Source organism: Zalophus californianus, chromosome 7 (assembly GCF_009762305.2).
Source record: "Zalophus californianus isolate mZalCal1 chromosome 7, mZalCal1.pri.v2, whole genome shotgun sequence".
Taxonomy (NCBI): domain Eukaryota; kingdom Metazoa; phylum Chordata; class Mammalia; order Carnivora; family Otariidae; genus Zalophus; species Zalophus californianus.
In genome coordinates this window covers 109,062,760-109,078,142 of record NC_045601.1, presented here as the reverse complement: position 1 = coordinate 109,078,142, position 15,383 = coordinate 109,062,760, and the positions used below count along the sequence as shown (strand labels likewise).

At 50.0% G+C, this 15,383-nt stretch overlaps 2 long non-coding RNA genes across 2 annotated transcripts in view; one reads left to right on the top strand and one right to left on the bottom strand.

Annotated features, from left to right (window-relative positions):
* LOC113927336 overlaps positions 1-14,309 on the bottom strand; it is a 30,702-nt gene extending 16,393 nt beyond the window's left edge. The window contains exons 1-2 of the long non-coding RNA XR_003521584.1: positions 14,225-14,309; positions 13,934-14,018 (exon numbers count right to left, since the gene is read on the bottom strand). This is a non-coding gene — a long non-coding RNA (uncharacterized LOC113927336). The remainder of the gene's footprint in view (positions 1-13,933; positions 14,019-14,224) is intronic.
* On the top strand, positions 2,678-5,560 carry LOC113927337. The gene is made up of 3 exons (XR_003521585.1): positions 2,678-2,797; positions 3,855-3,983; positions 4,730-5,560. It is a non-coding gene; the product is annotated as an uncharacterized LOC113927337 (long non-coding RNA).
* Positions 14,310-15,383: the final 1,074 nt, after the last annotated feature.

Here is a 15,383-nt window from a genome sequence, read left to right as displayed (position 1 = left end):
AAAAATTCACTCAAAATGGAACACAGGGTTAAATATAAGACATAAAACTATAAAAATTTAGAAAATGACATAGAAGAAAATTTTGGAGACTTAGGGCTTAGTGAAGAGTTCTTAGATGTAACGCTGAAAGCATGATTCAATCCATAAAAGAAAAAAATCCACAAATGGACTTATCAAAATTAAAAACTTTTGCTCCACAAAAGACCCTGTTATGACAATGTTAAGACAATCTACAGACTAGGAGAAAATATTTGCCAATCACACATCTGACAAAGGACTCCTATCTCAATATATCAAGAACTCTCAAAACTCAACAGTAAAAATAAATAAATAAACAATCCCATTAGAAAATGGGCAAAAGACATGAGCAGACATCTCACCAATGGCAAATAAGCACATGAAAAGATGTTCAACATCATTAGCCATTAAGCAAATGCAAATTGAGACCATGATGAGATATTACCATGCACCTCTTAGAATAGCTAAATTTAAAAATAGTGACATTACCAAATGCTGGCAAGGATGCAGAGAAACTGGATCTCTCATAGATTGTTAGTGGGAATGTAAACGGTAAGCTACTCTGGAAAATAATTTGGCAGTTTCTTCTAAAAACTAAACATACACTTAACGTAAGAAACAGCAATTGCGGGTGCCTGGGTGGCTCAGTCAGTTGAGCAGCCAACTCTTAATTTTGACTCAGCTCATGATCTCAGGGTGGTGGGATGGGCTCTGCACTCAGCGGGGAGTCTGCTTGGGATTCTTCCTCTCTCCCTCCGCCCCTCCCCTGCTCGTGCTCCCTCTCTCTCTAGAATAAATAAATAACTCTAAAACAAAAAGAAAGAAAGAAACAGCAATTGCACTCTTAGGTAATTTATTCTAGAGAAATAAAAATTTATGTCTCCATAAAAACCTGTACATAACTTCATAGCAGCTTCATTTTGATAGCCAAAAACTGAAAACAACCCAGATGTTCCTCAGCAGATAAACAGTAATACATCCACGGAATATTCAGCAATAAAAAGAAATCACAGGGAATCAAACTACTGATACATGCAACAACTTGGATGGATCTCAATATTTTTTTTCTGAGTGAATTTAAAACAGTTTCAAAAGGCCACATACTGTATGATTCCATTGTATAAAATTCTGGAAATGACAACATTGTAGAGATGGAAAACATTAAGAGTTGTCAATGGTTAAGAATACTGGTGGAGGGAGGGATGGGTGTATGTATAAAGAGGGAGCACCAGGGAGATCTTAGTGGTACTGGAATAGTTCTCTATCTTGATATCTTGATTGCAGTGGTGGTTTCAAGAATCCACACAGGCAGGGCATGGGTACCCAAGACCTCTCTGTACTATCTTTGAACTTTTTATTAATCTATAATTATTTAAAAAGTTAATAAGCTTCTTAAAAAATGATTGTAGGAGTCATTTCATGTCTGTCTTCTCCATTAAACTGTGAGCCCTTCAAGTCTTGAAGAAGGGGAGGGGCGGGCTGGGGGAGGGCTTCCTCTTGACTCCCCACACGGCCAAGTGCATGGCAGGCCCTTACTAAATATTTGTTGAGGGTAATAATCCTGGTGTTAGGGGGACACAGCTCTGGGATGTTCTGCAGCCAGACCCTTCCATGTCTGGTCTCTTGGAAGAAACCTCTGTCCAAGGAAGGCAAGAAGGTAGGAAGGAAGATGCGGCCGGCGGCAGCCATATCCTAGTGCACTAGGGGGCAGCAGAGGATGGAGAACGGTTCCCAGCTCCGCGCTGAGACTGGCAGCATCTCCTGGGAAGGGCACAGGCTCTGCCCAGTAGTCCTCTGCCCACCCAGACAGCTGCAGGTGCAAAACCAGCTTGAGCAGTCCCAGGGCCTGATAAAGAGAGAGCCCCAGTGCCAAGCCAAAGCATGGGTCTCCCAACCTTGGGATTAAAGTTCGGGAAGGCGAACAGAGTGGGCTCAGTGTGGTCATTCCCTGCGTCCCCTTCTTTCGTGCCATCTGAGGTTCAGGAGCTCCCCACACAGAGCACCTTGCTGTTCGTCGTCAGGGACAAGGTTGCTCAGCCAGTCTGAATCTCAGAGAGGAGACGGAGACCTCTGACACCCCCCGCCCCCAGGCAGGACAGAATTGTGCTGCTGTCCCTGAACCGGTCTCCAGCTGCAGACCCATATGAAATGCGTTCAACGGGAGCAGGTCAAAGGACCTTGAAACACTTCCAGAGACGGACTTGGAAGCTTAGGGCACCTGCTAAAGACATTTTCTAGATGATTCTTCAGGGCCAAAGGGAGGGACAGCTTTCTAGGATAGAGGTCAATATTTCCCTCTTAACACACTCTGTGGGCAAGAGAGAGTGAAAATGGGTAAATCACTCTGCCACTTACTAGCTGTATGTTTTTAAACAAAGTACTTTGCCTCTCTTGGCCCCAGTTTCCTTGTATGTATAGTGAATGAAATCGTAGTTCTCTCTCCGGGAGTTACTCTGATGGTTAAATAAAGTAACTGAAGCGCCTTTCAGGGCACCTGGCACCTGGCACGCCATCACTAAACCTGTTCCTGCGCCCCTTGCGGTCTCTGGTACGTTCTGCATCCTGTACCGACTCCGGCTGCAGTATCGTCCTTGGCCACCGAGCGGCGGTGCGGGACCACAGTGCCGGTCTGAGCACAACCAGACTCACTCTGCGGAAAGAACGCCGCAGCCTAAAGAGCGGCGGAATTGGAGCGTCGGGGAGACTATGTCTTACCCTCCTGTGCCAGAGTTGCCCTCGATCCGACTCTCCAGCGTCTCCACAGCCGGTAAAGGCCCAGGTAGGCAGGGCAAAGGCAGCAGGTGGGGTGGGGAATCCGGAATTGAAAACGCCAGAGATCCTCAGGTTGGGGATCCTCGCCCACAGACCAGACACCCGAGCTGGCAGATTTAGAGACCCTACCCATTGTCCCATTCCGGAACCTTCCCAAAAGTATGGGTGGGAGGGACAGAGTACCCTTCACGACATCTCCTGGGCCCCTTCTGGAGCGATCTTACCTAAGCTTGTCTATTTGCTATTTTGGACGGGGACACATTTAGAGATCTGGGTTAAGACACTCACAGACCTGGAAACCATGGACAAGTTAGTTAAATTCTCTTTGTTTATCATTTTTAAAAACACAAACTAAGTTGTTTCAGTCCCTGCTTAAAAATTCTCCAGTGGCTCTGCAATCACACCTGGTATATAATCCCAAACTCCCCACCATGACCTACAAAGCTGGGCCTGACCTTCCATTTCACCTCCTTCCTCTCTCCTCCCTGCAGGCTGTATCCCAGGCTTCCCATGTCTCCACCACTGCACTGCCAGCTCCCTTTGCCTGGGACTCTGTCCCTCCAGCAGTCTGCATGGCTCATTCCCTTACTTCATTCAGGCCTCTGCCTCCTCCCCAGGAGGGTCTCTCCAACCCAGTATAATCTTTCATTCCCCGCACAGAGGACTGCCCTGCCTGACATCATATGATGTGTCTGAGTTTATCTGTTTCCTGTCTTTCTGTCCCAGGAGAATGTAAGTGCCCAGAAGGCCAGGCTCTTGGCATCCCTTTTCTCTGTCAGTCGGAGCTCACTAAATATTTGTTGAATAAATTCATGACTTAATGAATTAATCTACAAATGTGGAAGCTCAGGAAGAGTCGTGGTGGTGACAGCTCTTTGTACATTTCATTCACTACATTAGTGCACCTATTTTGTGCCTCCTGTACAGGCTCTTAGGTGTCATCGTTGTTCTTGCTCATTGTCACAAAGAGAATGGGATGGGAAATAAATCTGATCTGGGTCCAAAGTGCAGACCCTGGGCTCAGTCCATCCTCTTCCCTGCTCTCTTCCCATTTTTGGAGGTAGCCATCGTGCCCGCGGAGAGCAAAGCCTCTGGGCGCTACAGATGTTCCAAGGGGAGGCGGGCGGTCTCTGCACCGTCCCCTGCCCCCATTCAGCCCTCTGGCCCTGAAGTCTCAAAGATGCAAGAGAGAGGTAAGAGATGCCCCTCTCCCTCTCTCTCCTCCATCCCAGATTGTTGCACGCTCGTCCCCTTCCCCTGAGAGCCGGGTCGCCCGGCATTTGTGCCTCCGTTCCGGCCCAGGGCGGCCCGAGCCTCCGGAGATTCCTGGTTAGGGTCACAGGATACGCGCCGAGCAACACCGGCCTGGAGCACCGCGTTCTCCCGGCGGCGGGAGGAAGGCGAAGAGCAAGAGGGGCCCGCGCGCGGCCGTAGTGGGTGTTGGCCAGACCCGGGAGGCAAACCGCGTGGAGAGAGGGCGCGGCGGGAGGATAGCGGAGAGCCGCCGGCTCCGGAACGTTTGACTGCGAGCCCCAGCGGTTGTGCGCGCGAGTAACAAGTGTGCAATTTTGTGTGCAACTGGCGTGTGCACGTAGGCGCCTACAAGCTCCTGAGCAGGCTGGGTGCACGGAGCTTCAGCGTTCACACAAAGAGCGCTTAGATGAGGAACATTTAAATGAGGGGGGGAACAGGAAAAGTCCCTGGGAGCCTGGGGGATTACAGGCGCGAATCTCAGCTGGGTTCAGGGCGCCGCTGCTCCGCGAAGGGACCCGCCGCCCGGGCGAGAAGCGCGGGGAGGGAGATTGCCTGGGCCAGCTTCTCGCCTATTCTCCGCAGAACTTTTTCCCCCTCCCTCTTCCCTCGCGCTGCCTCTCGCGGGGCGGTCTCCAGGGACTGTCTCTCACATCCATTCTCCTTTCCTCCTTGATTTATGCTGCAGAGTGGAACGACCTTCCCTGACCTCATTTTCATGACGGCGCGAGCACACCCGGAGCCGGCTACGCACATTCCGGAGCAGGCGCGCGCCGACACTCACACACTCACACGGGCACACACACACCCGAGACCTGGGCTGCAGGACCCTGCCCATGCTTGAGTTCACACCAGCTCCGCCACTATTCTGGGCACTGCCGGGGCTGTGGACGCTCAAAGAATAGATCCTCATTAGCATCTTGCTTTGAATATCATTTGCATTTTATATCATGTCAAAACGCTCAGAACTCTCCCCAGCCCGCACCTCTCCCCAGAGCTTGAGAGTCGTGGGCCTCCAGCTCTAGCCCCTTCCCTGTGGGCCGAGCAGTTGCTGGCTGCACCCTCGCGTGGCCAGAGCACCACAAACACCCACAGCCCCAAGAGGGGCTTAACCTCTCCTGAGCTCTTGGCAAGTTCCAGGCCCTGCGCTAAGGGTTTAGGTGAATGATCTCATTCAGTCCTTGCAACAACCCAAAGAGCTAAGCACTACGTTGTATCCATTTGAGAAAAGAGGAAACTGAGGCACAAAGACGCCTTGCTCAAGGTCAAGGAGCTAAAACTGGAGGAAGCGGAACTGAAATCCAAGGCCGCCGGACGCCGAAGCCCGAAAGCTTAACCGCTTCGCCGCCCTGCCTCGCGCAAGGTCAAAGCTAAGGTAACCGCGACAGAAGAAAGTATGTTTTCCTACGTAGAAGAAAGTCATTCTCCGCCCCACCGCGACCCTTCCCCCACCCTGGCCGCGAGGGGACCCGGGCGCATTCCCCCGGCGGGGGCTCTCAGCGCCCTCTCGTCGGGCCGCCCCTTGTCCTGACCCCTTTCCCAGCGAGGGCTCGGCCGAGTCCGGCCGCCGTGCTCTCGAGGTCGTCTGTCGGCGCTGGCTAGTTAAGAAAAATAAACAACGTTCCAAATGGAGGCGATTCCTTTCAACCCAAGCCCCGCCGCCTGCCAGAGAAATGCAAACAGCGGGGGACGGCCCGAGTCCGACCGGGCCCCCGCGCCCGAGCTGCGGGTGGGAGGGCCGGGCTGCGGTAACCCGAGCCGCCGCGCCGGCTCCCCGCGCGCTGCCCTCAGCCTGCCCCTTCGCCCCTGACCCCGACGGCGGCGCGCCCGGCCCGAGCCCACCTTCGCCGGCGCCCCCCACCGGGCCAGGCCCCCGCCTCCAGAGCGCCACCCGGGGAGCCCCAGCCGAATCCCGCGCCCTCGTGGCCACATGGCTCCTGTCGGCATCGCTCCCCTGCGGCGGCCGCGCGCCAGGCCTCAGTCCTGGGATCATTAAACACCAAGACGAAATGGCAAGGGGTGTCAGAAACCCGCCTGGCAAACTACTGCCTAATGAGTGGATCGGCGGGGGGGGGGGGAGGGGCGCTACCTCCAGATGTGTCCCCTTCCCATCCTGTGGTGCGCGGCCGGGAAGCTAGGGGCGCCACAGCACAGTAAGGCCACCGCGGGCCCGACGAAGCCGAAGCGGTAGTGTGCTGGGGCGCGCGGGGTGCCCTGCCCAGCCCAACCAGGTGAGCGTCGCTTCTCTCCCGAGGCCTCGTCCTCCCCAGGTCTTCCGCGGCGGGGAAAACTTGCGTCCCGGGCCGCCAGGGGGAGCCGAAGGGCGAGTGAGGATGACCCTGCTCCTGTCCAAACCCCACTTCGAGGATACGCCGCTGGGTGTACCGTACACGCTGGACGTACGACAGCGCCAACCTCGTTTTTATTGCTCCCCCCTCGAATGACTCTGGGGAGTCGCCGTGAATGCATGTGCGTGCAAACAGTCCCCTGCCCCAGGCGCGGGGATCTGAGGGGATCCCGGGACCCGGGCTCCGTAGCCTCAACAACTTGAGAAGGGGTCGCTGCGTCCGGTGGCCTAGCGGCCCCGCCGATCAGAACGGCACAGAGATTCACCCGGGCCTCACCGCTGGCGGGCCACCGTTCGAGGGGCCTGGAGCTTGGGGGTTGGAGGGTTGGGGAGGGGCGGTGGCGCACCCGCTTCCTCCGAATTCCTTCATTGCGAAGGTGGGCGGTGCAGAGAACGGCCGGGAATACCCAGAGCAAAGCTCCCATCAGCTTCTCGAGAATCGGGGACAAGCGAAGGCGGGGACCCCAATGGCCTCCGGCCCCCTTTAACCCCTGCTCCTTTTCTCGGGACAGGCGTGTCGGTCTGTCGGTCTGTCTGTAGTGAGTCCCTGCCTCCGCTTTTCAGCTCCGACTATCGACTGCGTTTGGAGCCGAGCGCTCTCCTGGGAGCCGTACTCACACACGTGCGCACTCACGCGCGCGCACACTCGTCACACTTGCAACTCGGCGTCCCGGGTTCCTGGGCGCCGCTGCGCCCGCAGTTCAATGGCTGCCGCGGCTCAAACGCCTCTGGAGATCCTGGCCTTGACTTTACCCCAAGTCTCTCGACCTGAACGGCAATCAATACTCCTTTTTAAAAGAGTGCGGGATCGTTCGCTTGCCTCCACCCGCCTCCCCAAACACACACGTATACACCGCATCGGAGATTTCCTTTCTCGAACTTTCGTGAAGGGGCGAAATAAAAAAAAGAAAAGAAAAGAAAAGTCCCCTTTCTTGAGGATTTCCTATCTGGGCTCCAAACGGGTATTTTTCTCCCATTGAAGTAAAGAGAGGAAAAAAGTTTGCTTAGAGTGTAGGGGGAGATTAAAGTGGACATGAACGGCATCACCCCCATCTCTCCCCTGATTCGATCCCTTTCCATCAGCTGAAACCAAGCAATTCGGCCAGAAAGGATTCCGTTCCTTTGAGGTCCTTCAAAAAGGCCCACTTCGGAGCTGGGCGGTCAATCTGCGCTGCCAGAATCCCTCCCCACCCCCAATCATCGCTCCTCCCGGAGCCTGCGGTGCAGACGTGACCTTAAAGAGGCCCCGAGGGAGCGGGTTGGAAAGCCCAGCTCCCGGTTCCCGGGGCAGCGTTTGACGTGTCAGCCCCTCGCTCTCCTCCTTTCCCCCTCCTCTCAGTCCGGTCCCCCTCTCCCACCCCACCCAGACCCTCGCGTGGGACGCCGACACCGATCCAGGGGAGAAGACGCGACTGACAGTTAAATTGCAATGTAGGCCGAGGGGGGGGAAAAGGGACCGTGTTTCTTTAACGGGCCCTGCAGACAAAGCGTCTCCCCTCGGAGCGAGCGGAGTCGGGCGCAGCCGCGCGCAGACCTGTCAGCGCGTCTCCCGCGCTTAGGAGAGAGTTTGCAAAGTCATAATTATATCTCTTAACCTGTCTTGCTCTCTGCAGAAGAAGGTCCCATTATATTGAAATGAGATTATTAGCCATCAAATACTTTCTTTCTCGGGAGTTGTTTTTTTTTTTTTTTTTTTTTTTTTTAAATTCAAATACCTTAACGACATGGCAATTGCATTTTGATCAGATTTAGTTGGCTCCCCAGCCCGGTGCGGGAGCCGGGGCGGGAAGGCAGATGGTTGGGGAGGGAAGGAAGAGGGGTGCCAAAAGAGTTTGCAAAGAGAAGCTACCCTTCTTTCATCCTTGCCTTAGGTCTCAACTATCTGGTGGGGACCTGTAGGTCTGGGGAGGGAGTGTGAGGTAAGGGAAGTTGGCGCAAGGTGGTGGGACGTTTTCTATCCCTTCCAGATTGTCTGCTTAAACCGCTTCTTTGAAAATGAAACGGGAGTTTCAGGTGGGGCGGGGGCCAGGCTGAGTAAGTTTCAGGGCTGCAGGAATAGGGGTGGGTCTGGGGCACCAGGTAAGGATTGAGACTGGAGCTGGCGGTCGTTCAGGCTTAGCTGTTTCCGCGCAGGTTGGTTCAGGGCTCCTGCCAGGTTCCTAGTGAATGGAATTTTAGTATGTGATAAATGGGTTTTGCTCTACGCCCAAGGTCTGTCTGGTTTTACCTAAGATTGTGAGCCCCTTGAGGGGGAAGCCCATCTTGTTTCCAGACTCTGGAAACCCTGTCCCTACTGCCAACAGAGCCCTCCCCCCAGTCCTCTCCCTGGATTGGGGGGGTTGTTGCAGGGAGGAGGCCGTGAGGTGGAAGATTTTCCAGACTCTAATTGTAAAGCCCCTCACTTTGACTTCCCCTGGTGAGAGGAGCAGCCAGGCTTCTGTTTTCCTTGGCTTCAGCCCAGACTCAAGGAAAATATAGGAAGCAAGACAGCTCACCAGTCCCACCTCCCCCACATGCTTCACATGCAATTCTGGTGGGTCCAATGGTGCATCTAGTTCCACTCCATCACCTGCCAGATGACCATCTTTCTTCGGGTACTCAAAAAACAAAATGGCATCCAGAATCCAGAAACTTAGCTTCTAGACCAGGCTAGAACCATGCCACTCACCTTGGACCAGACAACCCCTGTCAATGAACCTCAGTTTCTCCCTGTGCATAAGGAGAGTCTTGGACTTGGGATCTGTACCATCCCTTTCATCTCTGACATTATTTACCTATAAAGAAGGTTCTGAGTAGAGTGGTCATCTAGAAGAGTCCAGAAAAGCCATACCACTTCTCTCCTCCCACCTCTTCAGAAAAGCAAGGGAGTGGGTGGGGGGGGGGGTAGTTAAGTATGGCTCTAAAAGTCTCCAGATGCAAAAACTTTGGGAAAATTTCAGTGTCTACTGAAGCTGAAGCATGCATACTTATGAGCCAGCAATTCTATAGGTAGGCATTGCTCCAACAGAAATGTATAGTGTGTTCACCAAAGGACATATACAATAACGTTCACAGCAGAACCCTTCACAATAGCCCCAAAGTGGAAACTACCAAGTCCACTATCAATAGAATAAATAAATCAATTGGTATAGGCACACAACAGAATACTACAGAGAAAAGAATGAACTATTGCTATATGCAACATGGATGATTCTCACAGACAATATTGGGCAAAAGAACCAGACATGAAGGAGTACATAGTACATGTTTCCATCTATTAAGAGTTCAAGAAGAGGCAAAAGGAATCTATGCTATCAGAAAGCGAGATGGTAGTTACTTCAAGAGAGGATGAGGAGAAGGGAGTATGAGGGAAGCTTCTGAGCTGATGGTGATCTGATTTTTTAAAAATTTTATTTATTTATTTATTTGAGAAAGGGAGCGTGCGCACACACAGAGGGAGAGGGAAAAGCAGAACTCCCCTCCATCATGGAGCTGGATCCCGGGACCCGGAGATCATGACCCAAGCTGAAGGCAGATGCTTAACACTTAACCAACTGAGCTACCAAGGTGCCCCTGGTGATCTGATTCTTGATCAGGTTATACAAGTGTGTTCAGTTTGTGAAAGTTCATTGAGATGTGCACCTATGCTAAATGCATTTTGTGAATATATATTTAAGCTTCAAATTAAGATTTTTCTTCCCCTCAATCCTGTTTCACCCATACACACTCCTGTTCTAATGTCTCAAACCCCATAATAGCAGGAAGCCAATCACTAACGTCATACTGGACCCTCCTGCCCTTGCTCAGCACCATGGAGCATCCACAAATGCCCTCAAAGGGTTTTTGGTCTAGTCTGGAAGTAGACGAACTTAAGTGAAACAATTGAGGAAATATCCAGTGGTATAGAGTGAATAGTTTATGATCCTGTGAGCCGACAGCCTGGATTTGAATTCCCTATCCACCCCTTACCAACTGTGTGACCTTGGACAAGTGACTTTACCTCTCTGGATAGTATCTGAAACATGGAGAGGACCATACATCAACTTGCTCACAAGGCTGTTGTAAGGATTTCATCAGATAATTTGTGCAACAGCAACAGGTGCTCTGTAAATGCTGGACGCTATTCTTACCAGGCATGGTGGCAGCTCCGGTTCAGGCTGACTCAGAGTTCAGAGGAGGGGGGATGAGTATAAGCTGGGGAGGAAAGGCTGGCCGAGAAACAGACAATTTGAGCTGCGGAGAGGTTGATGAAAAGGGAGCTTCAGAGGATCATCTGGAGCAGTGGTTCTCAACCAGGGACAGTATTGTCTTCCGGGGGCCATTTAGCATTGTCTGAAGACATTTTTGGTTATCATAACTCCGAGTGCACTATCATAACTACAAGCACATGGTAGCTAGAGGTCAGGGATGTTGCTAAACATCCTACAATGCACAGGGCAGCCCTCATAACAAAGAATTATCTGGTGCAAAATGTCAATGGTGCCAAGGTTGAGAATTCTTGATCTAGGGGATAAAAAGGATTTGGTGGCAAAGGAAAGGCATTCTAGGACAGAGAAGGGTGTTTTCTGGAAGACCCGATATGAACTGAGGGGAGGTGGCATTAGGGAGTACCCAGAGGTGTCCCAGTTCTGGTCTTCATCCCTCAGGCTACAAGTTCCTCATTCACCTCCCTGATTTCAGAACTTGCTGGGGGTCTAGAAGGTTCATCCTGGACCTGGTTTCTTTGCTGCTCTCAGGAGAGACTTCGATAAAGCAAAGCAGATTCCTCTGAGATTTGTAAGACCACAAGCATCCCATCTGCACTGGAATCACAACTGAAGGAAATCTCTAAGGTCTAAGAGACTCATGGGGAGGGACTTGTCCACTGCCCTGCAGTGCATCTGGGAAGGCTGGGACTCAACCCTCGAGTTCTATCATTGATGTATAGCAAGTTAGGGAGGAAGAGATTGCAGATATTGATTAAATAACCTAGAAGGAGGGATGCCTGGGTGGCTCAGTTGGTTAAACATCTGCCTTCAGCTCAGGTCATGATCCCAGGGTCCTGGGATGGAGTCCTACATCGGGCTCTTTGCTCAGAGGAGAGCCTGCTTCTCCCTCTGCCTGCTGCCCCCCCCCCCGCTTGTGCTTGCTCCCTATTTCTCTCTCTCTCTCTCTCTCTCTCTGTCTGACAAATAAATAAATAAAACCTTTAAAAAAAAAACCTAGAAGGGAAAACATGACATTTTTTAAAGGTCAAAAGGAAAGTTGGCACTGAACTTTGGAAGTGCCCAAGAGAACTATGTGATTCTCTAGGGGCAAGTATAATTCCAGGCCCCAGAACCATGATTCATAGTCATAGGATTCTAGAAAAGAGGGAATTGACATTGATTAATCAAAAAAGTTCTTGCCTGAAGCCATTTGTCTATTCCAGGCACTGTTCTTAAACACTAAGGACACAGCACAGAACAACAGAGGCAAAGCAAACCTTCATGGGGCATATATGCAACAGGAGGAAAATGATTGAAAAAAAAAAAAAGGCATAATGTAACACCAGGCATTTAGTTGAGCGCCTACTATGGGTTGGGTGTTATTTATAAATATTCTCAACTTTGCAAGAAACTTGAAGATAGAAATTCCTTCCCCCAACTTAAGATAGAGAAACAGGCTCAAAGAAGGTAAATGACTTTCACAAAGTCAAAGTCATTTATTGACTAATAAGTGGAAGATTCAAGATTTGAACTCGGGTGGCCAATTCATGATAAAAACACTTAGTAAGTTTATAAGGAACATCCTGAACCTGAAAAAGACTATTTACAAATAAAACAAAACCCTACAGCAATCATTATATTTAATGATGAAATAGTGAGTTTCATCCTTTAGATCAGGACAAGATGTCCACTTCAACTTTCAATTCAACATTGCATTAGATATCCTAGCTAGGACAATGAGACAAGAAAAAGAAATAAAAGGCTTAAAGATTGGGGAGGGAAAAGTCAAAATATTATTATTCATAGATGACATTAAGTTGTACATAGTAAACCCAAAAGAATTTACAAACTACTAGAATTAATAGAATTAACCAAGTCACTAAATGCAAGTGATAAACTCAGATAAATTATATTTCTTTATACCAGCAACAAAAAATAGAAAATAAGATTATGAAAAGCAATGCAGTAATAGGTGGGTAATATCTAAAAGGTATGTGGTTTCTTTGCAAGGTGATAAAATGTTCTAAAGTGGATTGTGATGATGATCACACATATCTGTGAATATATTAACGACCATTGAATTGTACACTTTTAATGGGTGAAGTATAGTATGTGAATTATATCTCAATAAAACTGTTCTTTTAGAAAAAAGATGAAGGTAAGTGTTGCAGAGGCTCTCCTTCCTACACTACCCATCACCAGTACTTAGAAAAATTCCTTATAAAAAATACAATTTACAGCAGCAGCAAAACTTATCCAGTGCCCAGGAACAAATGTAATGAAAAATGTTCAAGACCTCTACACCGAAACTACAAGCCATTACTAGGAGAATTTAAGGACCTAAATAAACATAGTGATATACCATGTTCAGGAATGAGAAGACTCGTATTTTAATGATACCAGTTCTCACCAGACTGATATAAAGATTCAATACAATTCCAGTCAAAATTCCACCAGGTTTATGGATTTATGGAAATTGACCTCAGGTAGTTCTGACTCTATGGCCCACTGGAACTGGACACTAGAGAAAAAAATCCAAAGGTCACAGTACCCCCTATACACAAGGTAACAGGCAGCCATAACTAAAAAACCATTAACACCCTCAATTATAAGATCAGGACCCTGAAAAACCCAAGTGGTAGTAGAATGAGAAGATAAAATATATTCTCAGTTCAAACAATTACTGTGCTTTCAGTAGATATGAGAGAAAGACCACAATTGACTAAATACATTTTTATTTAAACAAGAATGGTAGAGAGGACTGGGGCACCCTCTGCAAGCAATATCATTGGAGAGATGGCTCTTTGGCTGGGGAGATGGCTCTTTCCCAAAGGGATATAGGGTGCAGTAATTTCTCTGGCAAGGACTGGGGGAGTGGGTCAAGAAGTCCCCGGGGCCACACGCCCATGGATACCAGCTTGTGCAGTGGCATGGCATTGCAGGAAGTTCTTGACCTGTGCCAAGATAGCATCTGGGACTTGGCCTTGGCCTTGGGCTTTAGAGAACTCTGGGAGAGTTGAGCCCTGAAGATAATCACTGGAGGAGACAGCTGCTTCTTCCCTTTTGACAAGCTAGGGAACACCCAAGAGGCTGGGCAGGAAACTGGAGGGGTCGGGGGTGCAGCACTGCTTTGGTCCTCAGACTACACCCACAGAGGCAGGGCTCAGGGCCATGGAGCACAGAGAAGCAGAACTTATTCCCCAATGAGAGAGGGGGCAGAGCCCTTAGGCTTTCCTCTGCCTCCCATCTTGATCCCTTGGGGTGCCTGGCTTTCCTAAAAGGGGGGAAGTTCAGATCAGTTGAAAGAGAAATAAAGAAAATGCAAAGACAGAGCCCCCTCCCCTCCTCCCCCCACACCTGGTCCCAGTACAGTACTCACTCCGCCTCTTTCCAAAGGAAGTTGTCTTCCTCCAGGTGCAAGGACTTAGAGATGGATTCTACAACAGGGTGTCTCTTCATTTTCTCTAAAAAGAAGAGAAATAGAGAAATTGAAAGCTGGGGCGGGAGTGAGCTGGTGACTAGAAATATCAGTGAGTCAGAGGAGTTTTCAGGGGAGAGGAGGGTGAAGGATAAGGAGGAGAAGTCTGATTCTTCAGGCTGGAGGATTAGAACCTCCCACACACCCTCTCTCCCAACACACACCTCTAGTAGGGGAATCAGTCAGACTTACTCTTTTATAGAGTCTGGGGTGTGAACTGAAATGTGAGAGGGGATGAGAGGAAAGATGTAATTGAGAGAGAAGGGGGAATTCTCTTTTCCACCTCTTGCAGTGTCTCTTTGAATCCATGGAAGTCCAGGGACTGAAGGCCTCTATCCCTACTATGATGTCACCGATGGGTTGCAGCTACTCAGTTCCAAAGACCCCATGTTGAGTCACTGAGCTGTGGACCCCAGGTTCTCCTTGGAACCTAGAAGGTCCTGCTTCTTCCCCTGGTAGTACACTAACAGCATCAGTTCCAGAAACAGGTCAGACTTTTCTTCACTTTCATTCCCATGTGCCCAGCACTGTGGGACCTGACATGAGAAATATGGCACTCTTCCTGATCTCATGGAGCTTGCAGTCTAGTTGGGGAGAAGCACACACAGGACGCCGTGTAATGCCACTGGTGTGTACCCCCCATATGCCGAATTGAGTGTGGGTTTGTTTTTTTTTTTTTTTAAGATTTTACTTGTTTATTTGACAGACAGTATAAGCAGTGGGAGTGGCAGGCAGAGGGAGAGGGAGAAGCAGACTCCCTGCTGAGCAGGGAGCCGGATGTGGGACTCGATCCCAGACAAAGGCAGATGCTTAGCCAACTGAGCCACCCAGGCACCCCAGGACTGAGTGTGTTGGCACCAAGAGATAATAAGGTTGATCTCCACAGGCTGGGGTGTCTGGAAAGCTTTCTGCTGGGGGAGGAAGAGTGGAGTTGGGTTTAAGAATGGATGAGATTTGGGTAGAGGAACCAGGAAAGAGTAGCTGGAACAAATGCAAAACAGGATCAGGAGCCAAGAGGCCAGCTTGGCTGGGGCGAGGGATTCACATTTTATGGGAACCAGGCAAAAAGAGGGCTGGAAAAGCAGCGTGGAACCCTGGTGGGAGGGTCTTAGTTTCCAAGGTGAGGATTTAGGGCTTACTGAGGGTAATGGAAAGCCCCTGGAGATGAGCTAGAGAATTCTATCAGCCAGCGTCCCCACAGGAAACAGATGGCACACTCGAGTTTGAAGAATTGAAAGAAAATTTGATGGTGTATTAAGTTTCCTAGGGCTTCTGTAACAAATAACCACAAACTGGGTGGCTAAAACAGCAGACATTTACTTCTTTCCCAGTTCTGGAAGCCAGAAGTCTG